The 14,594-nt window shown below is 42.7% G+C and overlaps 1 long non-coding RNA gene across 2 annotated transcripts in view; it reads left to right on the forward strand.

The window, feature by feature from the left end:
• LOC142244186 (uncharacterized) overlaps positions 1–14,594 on the forward strand; it is a 181,053-nt gene that overhangs the window by 145,252 nt on the left and 21,207 nt on the right. The window contains exons 2-3 of one of the 2 annotated variants that reach the window (XR_012724462.1): positions 10,011–10,126; positions 11,129–11,243. This is a non-coding gene — a long non-coding RNA (uncharacterized LOC142244186). The remainder of the gene's footprint in view (positions 1–10,010; positions 10,127–11,128; positions 11,244–14,594) is intronic. The other variant, XR_012724463.1, reaches the window with a different exon arrangement.

The raw sequence follows: 14,594 nt of genomic DNA on the forward strand, positions 1-14,594 counted from the left end.
AAAACCGTGACCCCGACGATGCATCGCACGATCTGTCGTCTCGTGTAAAGCCCGCATAACTTGGTTTGAGAGTGAGACAAGCTAACATTTTTTAAAAAAATGATAACTCAGTAAATGAGCAAGATTTCACAATTCGAGCATCATGTGAGCCTTCCCCACCCCCTTACACTTCTGTACCTCCCTCCCTGCACAGATACAGCAAGACTCACTGCTTCTAGAGCATGCTCTTCAGCCATCAATCAAGGTTTTTTCCTCACTTCCAGGTTTCAGCCTTTGCGTGGTCACCGGGATCCATACTTGATACGCCGCTACTAATCCAATTTTAGATAGCTGATTAAGTTCCTGTACATCTGTGATACGTGTGGCGCAGTCACGGGCTGCGATACGTGTGGGACAGGCGTGGGCTGTATATATAGGTCTCTCTGGCCGTACCGTATGCTGTACAGTATTTTGTATTACTGTTATAGTTTTATATGAATACAGTAAATGTTTTTGGGCTGTGGAACAAATCATCTGCGTTTCAATGATCACTTATGGTAAAATTTGCTTTGATATAAGAGTGATTTGGATTACAAGCACATTCCCGGAACGAATTATACTCCATTATATCCATTTTTTCCGTTGTCCAAGTAATGTAAACAATTGTGGCATAATTATTAAAATTAACTCGTAACAGCCAGCAGTATCTTAGCATGTTTTTGTGGTGCTATCCTCCTGTGGGCTCTCCTAGATGTTTCTCGGCGCAGCTGAATATGCAAGTGAAATACCCTTGTTGTAACAGCTTTGATCGGCCATGCAGCTAGAAAAGCAGCTTTGATCTGTGAGTACTAGTAGCACTCTAGGGGAATACTTACTTCTTAGAGGAGATGTCACTGTCGTCTCCCTACTGGTTTGAGACTAGTGTCAGCCTTAGGACTGGAGCCTCCCATCTCCATCTTGACTCCTCATTTAAACAAAGTTTCCTTTCCTTTGGCACCTCATGAGTTAATTTCAGGTTTTGTTGCCAGCAGCTCTGAGCAGGGCAGGTCAGCTGTTGCTGCTTTGGGTCCACGCCTATTTAGGTTAAATACTGGAGCCTTCCCAGCAGACCTTGCTGCTGTTAGTATCATTTCTACTTTGGCCAGCCTGGTGGGATGAGCTACAGAGGAATTGTCCTGTGCCCATCCTTCTGCTTCGTTTGAGTCCGTCTGCTGCTGTCAAGTTTGATGTTTTGTATTCTTCTTTCTATTTCCTCTGTCTGTCTTTCTTTCCCTCCGTGTTTATTAGTGTAGTGGCGAGTCTAGTGTATATGTTGGCCTGCTGAGGGACCCAAGTTATCCTGCTAACCGACACGTAGAAAGAACTTGTATAGGGACAGTAGGTAACTCAGGAGTCAGCTTGAGATGAGTTCAGGAGGTCTCCTCTCACCTCTCTCCCTAGTGACAGGGACTTCCAGTGTATTGTTACACTGGTGTTTTTCCCCTTTTGTAGTGTTTTTTGGTAGTGTATCAGACGCCCATTGGTCTGATCGCGTGTGTCACGCATTATATACAGACATCTTTAACTCCATACGTGACAGGAGATTCTAGCTAGAGTACAGTATGCATGGTATGGCAGCCATATATCGATTTGAGCAGTATTAAAAATTGCTTAAAAAATACTCTGCTGCAATAATGCAAAACTGTGTGGGCAAATTTCCTTGTGGTCAATTTTCCTGTGGGCATTCATCATTGTGGGCTTTATTCTGTGGGCATTTTTCCTTTGGGCATTTTTTTTATTGAACTGGAGAAATTCATATCAATAGCATGTTAGAAATATAATTACTTAAAAATTGTTGATGTGTTCAATACTTATTTCACCCTCTGTAAATAAAAATCAGACTTTGGTTAAACACGTCTCAAGTAGATGTAGAAACTTGGCACTCAAGATAAATGTGAATAGTGGTCTTTTATTGAGAAGAACTTGTAGGACCAGCACAAGCACAGACGTTCGGTCAAATACCTTCATCAGTGTGCGTGCAGGGGGTCCTCAGAAGGTATAGCAAACTGACGTAGTCACTTCACACTGATGAAGGTCTTTGACCGAAACGTCTGAGCTTGTGCTGGACCTACAAGTTCTTCTCAATAAAAGACCACTGTTCACATTTATCTTGAGTGCCAAGTTTCTACATCTACTTGAGATGGTTTTGACCCTATTTGAGCACCACCCCGGAAGTGCCATGCGTATCAACTCACGCATTTTTAAACATGTCTGCATCATAATATTTTTCAGAAATTGAATTCTGATGCTTTTTTAATGCATATGAAAATAAAATAAAGTATTTTAACCCACATAGAAATAAAGATTTACTATTACCCAACTATCTGGAGACCAGACCGAGACTAAGGGGTACTTTGCACACTACGACATCGCAGGTGCGATGTCGGTGGGGTCAAATTGAAAGTGACGCACATCCAGCATCGCAGGCGACATCGTAGTGTGTAAAGCCTAGATGATACGATTAACGAGCGCAAAAGCGTCGTAATCGTATCATCGGTGTAGCGTCGGCGTAATCCATAATTACGCTGACGCGATGGTCCGATGTTGTTCCTCGCTCCTGCAGCAGCACACATCGCTGTGTGTGAAGCCGCAGGAGCGAGGAACATCTCCTACCGGCGTCACCGCGGCTTCCGTAGGATATGCGGAAGGGAGAAGGTGGGCGGGATGTTTACATCCCGCTCATCTCCGCCCCTCCGCTCCTATTGGCCGCCTGCCGTGTGACGTCGCAGTGACGCCGTACGACCTGCCCCTTTAATAAGGAGTTCGGTTCGCCGGCCAGAGCGGACGTCCCAGGACAGGTGAGTCTATGTGAAGCTGCCGTAGCAATAATGTTCGCTACGGCAGCTATCACAAGGATATCGTAGCTGCGACATGGGCGGGGACTATCGCGCTCGGGCATCGCAGCATCGGCTTGCGATGTCGCAGCGTGCAAAGTACCCCTAATTCCTTCCTTGCAACTCACACAATGAAATTCCCATATCCCCATGAATATAACAGTCCTTGTTTTCTTTTTTTGATACTTTATTTTACATACCGTGCATATTGGATATCAAAGATATAGGTTTAAATCTTTAAATAAAAGCATACCGGGACCATCTTGTGCTGAATAATGAACACAACTTTCAGAATTACTTGAACTCTGGCATTTTTTCTGTTTTTGCAATAACATTTTCACATTTCTCCTTTAGAATGTAAAAGCTTGTTTGAAATTTAGAGCCATGCATATTACAATGAATAAATATGATGTCTGGCTGGCTTGACTGCAGGAGCAGCTTTTCTAAATAATCAAGTTACATGCAAACACTAACGGAACAAAGGCAAACTGACTTATCCGTTCAGCAAAGAGATATTTGAATACAGCCTTGCATGAAATGAAATATTTGAGGCACAGCAGAAAAAATGGTAATTCTTAACACAAACAGATATCACAGGAAAAAAAAATCATTTCAAGGCCACTTGAAAGCTGGCTTAATCAGTGTGAGCTAACCTCTGTGCAACAGGAGGTTAATGAGCCTATATTTAAAGGATGAAGAATTCTTTACCTTCCTTTTGATAATTAAATGTTACGACAAAGTGTTACTAATTGCCATTTTATTTTTGGTTTTATAGCCATTTAAATGTTATATATAAGAAAATAATCTTTGATGTAATCATCTTTAAATTTGTATTGTCTACACCTGCAACCCATTTTATTACAGTGGTACCTCGCTTAACGAGTAACCCTGTTAACGAGATTTCGCTTAACAAGCAAAGCTTTCTGTAAATTTGTAACCCGCTTTACGAGAAAGCTTTGCTATACGAGCAAATTTGTCACCGCACACACTTCCGGTTTCGTCCCATCCACCACACTCTGACCCGCACTTGCAGTCCACACAAACACACACATGTACGCACAAACACACACGAACACACACGCACGCACACACATACAGTATTATGCTCCCCTTACCTTCCGTTCCACCGTCGGCCTCATGGTTCTTGTAGTTCCGGGTACATCGCGATGTCCCTCGCGGTGAACTACAAGACCCAGGAGGCCTGCGATGGAACGGAAGGTAAGGTGAACATATAATATAACATAATATGTTTACCTTTCGTTTTATCGCCGGCCTCCTTGGTGCTGTAGTGCGCCGCTGCGCTCCAGTCCACGCTGTGTATCGGCATCCATAGCGACGAGGGAGGAACTTCCTGTCACCACTAATGAAAGGCAGCGCACTGGCCAATCAGAGGCAAGCGGCTCTGCCTTTGACGTCAGCGCTCTGGCCGTGAAGTTCCTGCCTCGTCGTTATGGTAACGCGTTACACAGCCCGGCCCCGTACCAGAGAACAACAAGTCCCTGTAGAGCGGCGATGGAACGGAAGGTAAGGTGAGCATATAATATGTGTGTGTGCATGCGTGCATGTGTGTTTGTGTGAGTTTGTGTGAGTTTGTGTGTGTTTGTGTGTGTTTGTGTGTGGTTGTGCATGTTTGTGCATGTGTGGCATGATAGAATAGGGGACCAGGATGGGACATTTTAGAAGTTGTGGAATGGATCGTCAGCATTGCAATGATTTCCTATGGGAAATCTTGCTCTGCTGAACGAGTACCTTGATTAAAAAGCACAGTCCCAGAATGGATTTATTCTCGTTAAGCAAGGTCCCACTGTATTATTGTTAATTAGATTCTTTGCAAATATTTTCACTTAGAGATTAGTGATGGGTGAACCTGAACTGTAAAGTTCGGGGTCCATACCGGTTGTCTACTGTCCGTGAAGATGTTCGAGTTCAAGTCCAGTCCCGAACCACATTTTTTTAAAACTCCGGCCAGACCAGCCAAATCTGAACATCTGTTGCTTCGCCCATTTCTATTTGGCTGTATTCACACAATGGTATGGCATCCGATACGAGGGCTTCGGATGCAATATGCTAATGACCCAGTTCCCTTTGTGCTGCCAGCATGAGCAAAGTGTCATGCCACTGTGATCTGATCCTGCGATTGGATCACAGCTGTTGAAGAGAGAGAAGGATTAATCTCCTCCATTGTCAGCTGATGCGATTATCTCACTGCATTTGTAAGTCATCCAAGTGCAGTCCAATGTTTCACTCCCACCTTAGATTTGTATGGGTGCGAGTGACACAGCTCTCGTTGACAATCGCATCATGCTGGGACTTTTCTCTCATCCAGAATGTGGATGAGATAAAAGCTGACCATCTGCTCTCCCTCATTGAATAATATTGGTCCGAGTGCAGTGCGAGAAAATTTCTCGCATTGCACTTATCCAATTCATACGCTCATGTGAGAATACCCTTAGAGATCCTTTGCTTTTTTGTGGAAGGAGCACTAATACAATCTTGCAGGTTTTTCACACATGCTCCTTTCTCCTAATTCTTCCAAATCTATGTAAATTTTGTGGGTTGGCAAGAAGTACTGAAAGATACCAATACACCAGTAAGGCAATACAGCTAGATTTTTTAACGATACATTTTTATAGTATACAATACCTTTACAGCAATTTTGGTTACAAAGCTACAAACACCTTAAAATACATACAGTCATGGCCAAAAGCATTGGCACCCTTGAAAATTGTTCCAGAAAATTAAGAATTTCTCCCAGAAAATAATTGCAATTACCTAGGACTTGTTATACATATCTTTATTTTCCTTGTGTTTATTGGAGCAACAAAGAAAAACAGAGAAAAAAAGAAAATTGGACATGATTTCACACAAGATCCCAAAAACGGGCAAGACAAAATTGTTAGCACATTACAAATTTGTGGGTAAACAACTATAGCTTTCACTCATCTGGTCCATGTGCTGTTGTGGTGAAAAAACTGGTGATTTACTGTTGTTGCTAGTATACTGAGGAATTCCCGTCATCTGGTTATTGCCTTCTTGCTCTTTATTTTCTTCCTTATCATTTGTTGTTGAGTTTTGGTTTCCCCAGTTTGTCTATATTTGTGGGTTCTACCTCTCCTGTCTAGATTCTCCTCTTGGGTGGGGAGAGGGGTTATTAGATCAGGGTTGGCCAGGAGCAGGGCAAGGAAGGCGGCCCAGACATCGGCACCATTAGACATATCTCTGGGAGTAGGGACAGCTAGGTGCCCCTAGCCTAACCTAACACTTTCAGTCATGATTATGTAAAGAAAACAAAAAATTGTCAGCCACGCATGCCTCGTCTAGATGCATGGCTGATATAGATAACTGCCTGCCCCCTTCTGCTGACGCACCTCCTGTGTCAGCCTATCACATAGTCTGTCTCACCGAGCCAATCGTGTGCAGTCGCATCAGCCTAGGATTCATCCTCATTATAGGACAGAGGCACCTCGGTGTTGCTCAGATACAGAAGGACACTGTATAATCCTGGAAGCCAAGTAAGTTAGATTTAACTCATACATTGCATTCACAAATGTTGCGCTTATGTTATACTTACTAAGCTATGAATGATACATCCCATTTTTTTCACCTATTCACCTCAACAAAGCCTGACTATCCCATAGGTACTCAGCTTTTCAGGTACAGGGAACAAGTCTGCACAAATGCCATTGTCCCAGAGTGACCTCTAAAACCAAGTGCTTAAGATTTCTTAGATCCCTATGCTGGATAGATTTAATGTCATCAATCTGAATTGAGGCCACTTACAGAATATACCTCTTGATCAGTGGCTATGTCGCGGGCGGGGAGGAGGCCGCCGCTGCGCTCTCTCTGGCGCTTGGGTCCGGCGCTGCTGCTGCCTGGCTGCTCGGTGGCTCGAGCGGTGGGCCGGATCCGGGAACTCGAGCGGCGCTCCTCGCTCATGAGTGAAAAGGGTGGTTTGGGTTTGGGGAGTTGGTCCGTGACGCCACCCACGGTTTGTGGTGAGGTTGGGACACCACCGCTGCTCTGGACGGGGATCCCAGGAGCGATGACAGGGAGCAGCCGAGATGTTTCTCTCCCCTCCGTGGGTAGGGGGTTGGTGGTCCCGGGGCCCGGTGAGGTGGGACGGGGATGCAGGGTTGGCGAGGTGCAGGGTCGCGGGGGGCAGCGCGGTGCCGGATGGCACGGTGGTACTCACTCAGCCAATGATGGATACAGAGTCTCCGGTAAAACAAACGGCTGGATGGATGGGTCCCCGCAGCCGGCTGCTGTGGTTACTCCCGGTAGGTTGGTGGTGGCTGCCTTTCCCTGCACCTGTTGTGTATCTTCGGTCCCGATGGCTTCCCACCTGTAACCCGCTACCCAGCTTGGATATGGGCCGGAGGAGCCCCTTTTGCCCCCAGGCTCTGGCCCTGGGAATTCTAACTGTGGCGGTAGTTGTATTTCCCTTTCTTGGTTTGGACGGTTGCCTTCAGTCTGGTCTTTGTTGCTAGGAAACCCTGGAGGTTCCGGTTGCTAACGGATTTGACCGGTTTAATGGCGACTCCAAGCCTGGTCGGGGTCCGTAGGCCCTGCCGGTTTGTGCTGGCTTCTCTTCGCTCTCCGGTTCGGTACCGGCGGGCCACCGCCCGTCCCCAGTCCTACGGTTCCGCGTCGATCGGCCTCTCCTGCAGACGGCCACCACCGTCTGCCAACCTTGCTCTCGGTGCCCGGGCCACGTACCCGGACACGGTCAGTTTGCTCCTCACTTGCCACTTCACTCCTGCTCCTTCACTCTCCCTAACTGATCTGACTTCCTTTCTCGCCTCCAGGACCATGAACTCCTCAGTGGGTGGGGCCAACCGCCTGGCTCCACCCCACCTGGTGTGGACATCAGCCCCTGGAGGGAGGCAACAAGGATTTGTGTGTGACTGGTGTGCCTATCTCAGGGTGTGGGGTGTGTTGTTGCAGTACCTGTGACGACCTGGCTTGTCCAGGGCGCCACAGCTACAAATACAAACCCTTTTGTCAAACACATTCGATGCCATGGTTGCTATTGTCCATGACATCTAAGGGGCTAAACTTCTGGAGTTGGAGTCATCTCCAATCCACTTGTGTTAAATAAGTTATATATGTGCTTCTGCATGATACTGTGAGTACATAGGACTAACCAAGAGATTCTTGTGATGGACGTATGTGTCACTGAGGTACACATCCACCAATAACTAACATATACATCATTTATCAGTGAAGGGTTAACTAGATATGTGTCAAAAGTATGACCTAAAAAAAAGATTTATTTAATGTAGCATGTTATTTTCTGAGTGCGCTTTTACATTTCTTAGAGTCTGCTTAAGTTTTAATACAACTTTCCCATTTTATGTTCTCTTTGAAGTAATATAATTACAATGCGCTGCCAACACACACTGTATACGTGGGTGTCTACATTACTATACACATCAATTAAACTAATATGATCAACAATTAGATGCTTATATTGGAGGAGAAAAAAAGAAAATCTCCTATCTAGTAGCAAATAGCTAAATTGGCAAGTCAGTGGAGTCTTCAGGGTTAATGAATCTCAGGTTTCATATAAAGTTGACACGGTCTTCCAAATTTCCTATGCTCTTTTTTTATTTTGAAGGGCAGACAAGGGCAATGCTATTATAGTACGTTAGCCTCAAGATAAATGACTTTCATGTCTCTCCAGATGATTGCACGTTTTATAAGATCTGAGATGTCAGCTATGTGAAAATGCCCATTACATGCCATGCAACAAGCTAATCATCCAGAGTCTATTGTACACTTTTCACCAGTAAAAAATTACTTAACAGTTATGGTTGTCCTCCTTTGTCGCTCGTCTAATGAATAATTGATAGTGTTATAAAAACTATGGACCTGATTCATCAAGGCTGGCATTCACGCATCGGATAAAGGCGTGCACCATGGACTGGAGCAAGATTTGTGGCATAAGGAACAATAAGAATTTGATAAGTGAGGTTTGCCACAGCTTCGTCCCTCCCCATCTACGCCCACTTTGCTGAAGCTGGGCAGAAATTAAGTGAGCATGCCATAAGTTACAAAATTTTAGCAAATTTTTGTTTCAAAATTTTGTAACTTTTCAAAGCATTTTACATGAGAATTCTGGCTTAAAAGCTTTGAAGACTTGTACCCTATGTACTTAATGTAAATTGCAAATGTTCACGTACTATGGTACTGCAGAGAAGCTGTTGTCAAGTATGGCCAATAAACTCACTGTCTTGGACCCTTCACACATTAGTGATTCTGGTACATATGTTGCAGTTTCAATATGTACCAGTATCACTGACATATGCAGACTCATTAAAATCAATGGGTCTGAGCACACAACAGTAATGTTTTGCACTTATTGTGTTTCCGTACGGCGCACACACGTGTCTGTGTGTTCCGCATGGAGACATGTCTGTTTTTCTCCAGCATCACTGATGTTCCACAGACCACACAGTGGTGTGGTCCGTGAAACACATACATTTAAAATAAAAGCTTTTTAAACTCACCCTGTCTTCAGCCGCTACTGTCTCCTGCTTCCAGCCAACTAATTATGCTCATGCATATACAATGCACAGCCAACCTGGAAGTAACTGCAGAGAGAAGACAGCAGTGGCTGGCACAGCATCACGGGAGACTTCAGCACAATGGACAGCAGTAGCGTGAACAGGTGAATATAAGTGTCTGATCTCCCTGTATTGTCAAGGATAGCACACGGAGATCACACGTGTGCCAACATCATGGCACACAGACAGAGAGACATACGCACCTTTATCAAGTCAGTGAAAAACGTGTGTGTTTTTCACTGACGTGTGAAGGGGGCCCTGGAAAAAGGTTACATTTTGAGAAACAAGAACATCAATGTTTGATAGATGCACTTATTGTTTGCTGATTAGTTAATTGTTACAGGCTATACATGAAAAGAATTAAGATTTTGTTGAATATGTGGACTGTATTTTAATGGCCAGTACTGTATTCTTTAGTTAAACTTTTAAACAACAAAGTGTTTTAATCATAAATTACCACTAAACAGTTTGGTGCAATGCCTATATCTTTGTTTTTTCTTGGACAACCAAGACCATTTTTACTGCACTTTTGTGTAATACATAGGGCTGTTGACTAATGTTGATACTGATTCTATTTTGTTTTTCTTTTAAGGAGATGATCAAGGTTTTGGATGGATCAAAATATTGTCCATTTATGTAATTTGTTAAAGCAGATATTACTGCATTCCCATGTATGGGACAATGGCATACATTTCCGAAACAACTCTGGTATGCATGAATTACTGCTTACAACATATCATTTAGTAGCTTCGTCTACAGTATATGCTCAAATGACCTTATATATACTGCGGAATAAATGAATGTGATTGGGTAAAGCCCCCCTGAAGACCCAGCCTTTAATCTCTTCCAAATATAGACAAACCCCATCATAATTATAATCAGTTATCTTATAGCAAACATGAACATAACGCAAGGTTGATGATGGATGAGATCATTTGAGATGATATGAAGATTGGTTGATTGACTAAACTCTTTTTAGGTTTCTGGAAATAAGGAAATATTTACAAATCTTCAGTATTTAGAAAATGATTTCATGCTCTTTCTTGGCGTCTTTCCTATAGCTGTGTCAGTGTGGTTGTCCTCTCATAGTTCATATTTACATTTTGGCAATTAACTTCAAGTACCCACATTTGCCATCTTGCAATGTTAAGATAGGTTCATATGAGCATATAAAAAAATCACTTAGAGTTTCATATAAAAATCTCGGACTATTCTGTCCTTACTTGTCATCAATGTGCAATCTGTGTGCAGTCCGTATGGCATCCATTTTTAAACAGTAGTAGCAAATAGTAATGTACAAGACCATATACAAATTTCTGTGTTACAGAATTGCTATTTATCTGTAAAGGTCAATGCAGTACTGTGGCTCTGTATGGGGTTTTATTTTTTTGTTCATCTATAGACTTGAATAGCTGAGTCTCATCTGATTGATGGAAAAAACAAGTGTATGCTGCGATTTGTTTCACATGCAGATTTGGTCAGTGAAAATAAATTGTACATCTGCACTGTCCCATTGAATAACATTGATCCAAGTGCTGAGCAAATTTTTAATGGCCAGGTCTGGGACCAAAAATATGGTTGTGTGAATGAGCCTTTATATTGTATTTTCATTGTGAAACTTTTATGCCTTTCTGTGACTATATTGTGATGCTTCTAATTTGTTGTTATCGTTTTTACTGCTTTGTGTTGTTTTTGTCATTGCATTCATAGAATTGTGACACTTCCTGGTATATTCAGTAAGAACTGTCTCTTCAAGAGTATCAACATTCTTGCATTAGCCGACGGCACCAGGAAAGACATTGCTGGATATCGCTCTGCAAAAGCAGTAAGTGTTAGATGAGATAGATGTGAATCCTAATAAGATTGAGTGTTTGGCTCCTCTTGCGAATAAAATGTATGTAAGACAGAGTCATAAGGCACATGTCTTGACCTAGTCAGGGACTAAAACTGGCCAAACTCATTAGCTGGTTGCTGGCTGAACAATGCTTCAGCTGATTGGTCAACAGCCATCCATGCCACAGGAGCACTCATTCAGCCGAACACTTCTATGTTCTCAATGAGAAAACCAATAACTTACATGTTGACCAAATTCACCTCTATATTCATTAGAGTTTTGGCAGTACTCGTCAAGATTAGCGGATTCAGCTGATACTAGTTTAAAGTGTACAGGGGCCTTAAGGAATATGCCTATTGGTTGCGAAAGAGGTGAGGAAGTGACTGGAGGTTCAACACAGTGAAGTTCTTCTTACTATCTTATGATGACTATTGGACTATTCAGGGAGCCAGACATCAAGTATTGTGGAGGAGTATCCCCATGAAGTTTAGAATCATATTTAAACTAGTAGCCTCATGGCATGGTGAAAGGTCATTAGAACGTAGTCTTTTAAAGGTATGTCCACTGTCTAGAAGAAGTAAGCATGTAGACGTTCACAGTAGCAAAACTAATACAGGACTGGTGTCTGTAGTTATCCTTGTCTTGTAAGTAAAGAGGCAACATATAAGAAGGAGATAAGAATAAAGCTATTGTCAAGTCAACCTGTATATATTTATATATTATCTCTCTCTCTCTCTCTATATATATATATATATATATATATATATATCTCTCTCTATCTATATATATATATATATCTATATATATATATATATATATATAGATAAATATAGATAGAGAGAGAGAGAGAGAGAGAGATACTGTTCAAAAAAATAAAGGGAACACTAAAATACCATTTTGTTGTTTAAGTTATCTATTTCAAGTGTTTATTTATGTTAATGTTGATGATTATGGTTTACAGGCAATGAAAACCCAAAAGTCATTATCTCAGGAAATGAGAATATTATATAAGACCAACTGAACAAAATATTTTAAACTCAAAAATGTTGGTCTACTGAATAGTATGTTAAGTAAGTTCACTCAAAACTTGATCGGGGCTCCTTTTGCATGAATTACCTCATCAATGTGGCGTGGCATGTAGGCGATCAGTCTGTGGCACTGCTAAAGTATTATGAAAGCCCACGTTGCTTTGATACCAGTCTTCAGCTCATCTGCATTGTAGGGTCTGGAGTCTCTCAGGAGGGTCACATCTAATGGATACGGCAATCTTGGGTGGCTGTAGGCTGCTATTTTTAGGCAGGGATTGCTCAATAAAGCATGGATCTCCCCAGCCTCAGAATACCAGCTGTCGGGCATTATCATGGGCAACCGAGAAGATCCGGGTAAAGCGCCTGGCTTGTTACATCTAATGGATGCAATAATCCCGGGTGGCTGCAACCTGCTATTTTTAGGCTGGGTCTCCCCAGCCTGAGGATATTAGCCCCCAGCTGTCAGGCTTTATCTTGGCTGAGAATCAAAATTGGGGGGACGCATGCCGTTTTTTTAGATTATTTATTTAAATAATTAATAAAAAAGCCGCATGTGGTTCCTCTTATTTTAATACACAGCCAAGACAAGCGCATGACTAGGGGCTGCAGCCTATCGTCGTGGGCTTTATCTGTGCTGGGTATTATAATTTGGGAGATCCGAAATAAATTTTTTTTTAGTTTTATTTATTTATTTTGATACCACGACACCAGTATGTTTGAAACTGCACTGATCTGGCCATTCACTACTTAGTACTCCTTTTATAGGGAATCTGTTTTGCAGGTTTTTGCTATGTAATGTAAGAGCAGCATGATGTAGGCACAGAGATTCTGATTCCAGTCATGTATCACTCTGGATACTGTGACTCTGGATATGAAAAATGACTCTGCTGTAAAAACTGTGCTCCACGGACCTCTGATCAGTGATGGCCAAGGTACTAACCACTACTGTACAAGGTACAATAATCCGCTAAATGTCTTAGCTGTGGAGCAGTGTAGGGAGGGCTGCACGGTAACGCAAAATGAGTCTACCCTCTGATACTTCAGCATTGTGGGAAATGAGGCCACACAAGTTTTTGTTAGTGAACAGCAAATCAAATCTCAAAATGTTCACATTTGCATGAAACCGCAAATTTCAGGAAACTCAACACAAACTCAGTCTTTTGCAGATTGATCTGCTCTAATCTTGAACAAATAAATCCTTGATAACCAATATCATGTCACTTTGGTTGCCAGTTTTGTAGTGTACCTATGAGATCAGATGAATTTGTCCAACTTATGAGGAAAAATAAAAGAAGAGAGCTCCTCATCATCTAGCATCTTTGTCTGTCCTAATGATTTTATATGAATAAACCGTAGATAAAGAAGTGAAGGGGTTAACACCGCGCTCCTAGGTTCATGGATCAGACAGAGATTATTGAAGATGATTTTATTACGCATTTTGGAGGCTATGCCTCCTTCCTCAAGAAGACAAATCACAAGTGTACCAATTCTCTGTTTTACATCCCTCTATTCCACAAGGATAATTCCCCATATTGTATTGCCTTTGTCTTTTTCAGTAATTTGTCAATGATTTTATATGGACAGCCCAAGGGCAAAACAAAAGTGACAATGCCTACTTGGTCATGTCCAAAAAGATGCCCGTTGCATAGTTCTAAGTTGATCATCTAGCTCAGGGGTGGGGAACCTCCTCCCAGAAGACAACATACGGTATGATCTTTTTTGCAACCCTAGGGCAGATTCTGCGTTTTGCTGGCAGTTAAGTATTTAAACCCCCACATTTGAAGCAAGGATGCTCACACAGTGTTTACTACTGAACGCTGAGTGCTCATGCAATTAGAACCTCACTGGCTAATGCCAGCATGCTCAGGAAGTGGCACCCTGCGGCAGTGTGTTCCCCTGAGCGCTGTCAGACCCACCACTGTTCATGCTCCCCAGTGCTGTTTGTACCCCTCAATCATGTCTATGCCTCCCAGTGATGTGTATACCCTTCAGTGATGGATTTGCCCCTCAATGATGTCTATGCTTTCCAGTGATGTCTGTGCCCCAGCATCTCCTGTGAAGTATATGCCCTCAGCATCTCTTTTAGTGTATATGCCCCAGCCCCTCATATGATGTATATGCTCCAGCCTCCTCATGATGTATATGCCCCAGCATCTCCTGTGATATCTATGCCTCATAGTCTTCTGTGATGTATATTCCCCCAGCATCTCCTGTGATGGATATGCCCTAGTGTCTTGTCTTCTGTGATGTATAGAACCCCAGTATCTCCTGTGATGTATACGCCCCAGCATTTTCTGTGATGTATATGCCCCGT

The sequence above is a fragment of the Anomaloglossus baeobatrachus genome, chromosome 6 (genome assembly GCF_048569485.1).
Source record: "Anomaloglossus baeobatrachus isolate aAnoBae1 chromosome 6, aAnoBae1.hap1, whole genome shotgun sequence".
Classification (NCBI taxonomy): Eukaryota; Metazoa; Chordata; class Amphibia; order Anura; family Aromobatidae; genus Anomaloglossus; species Anomaloglossus baeobatrachus.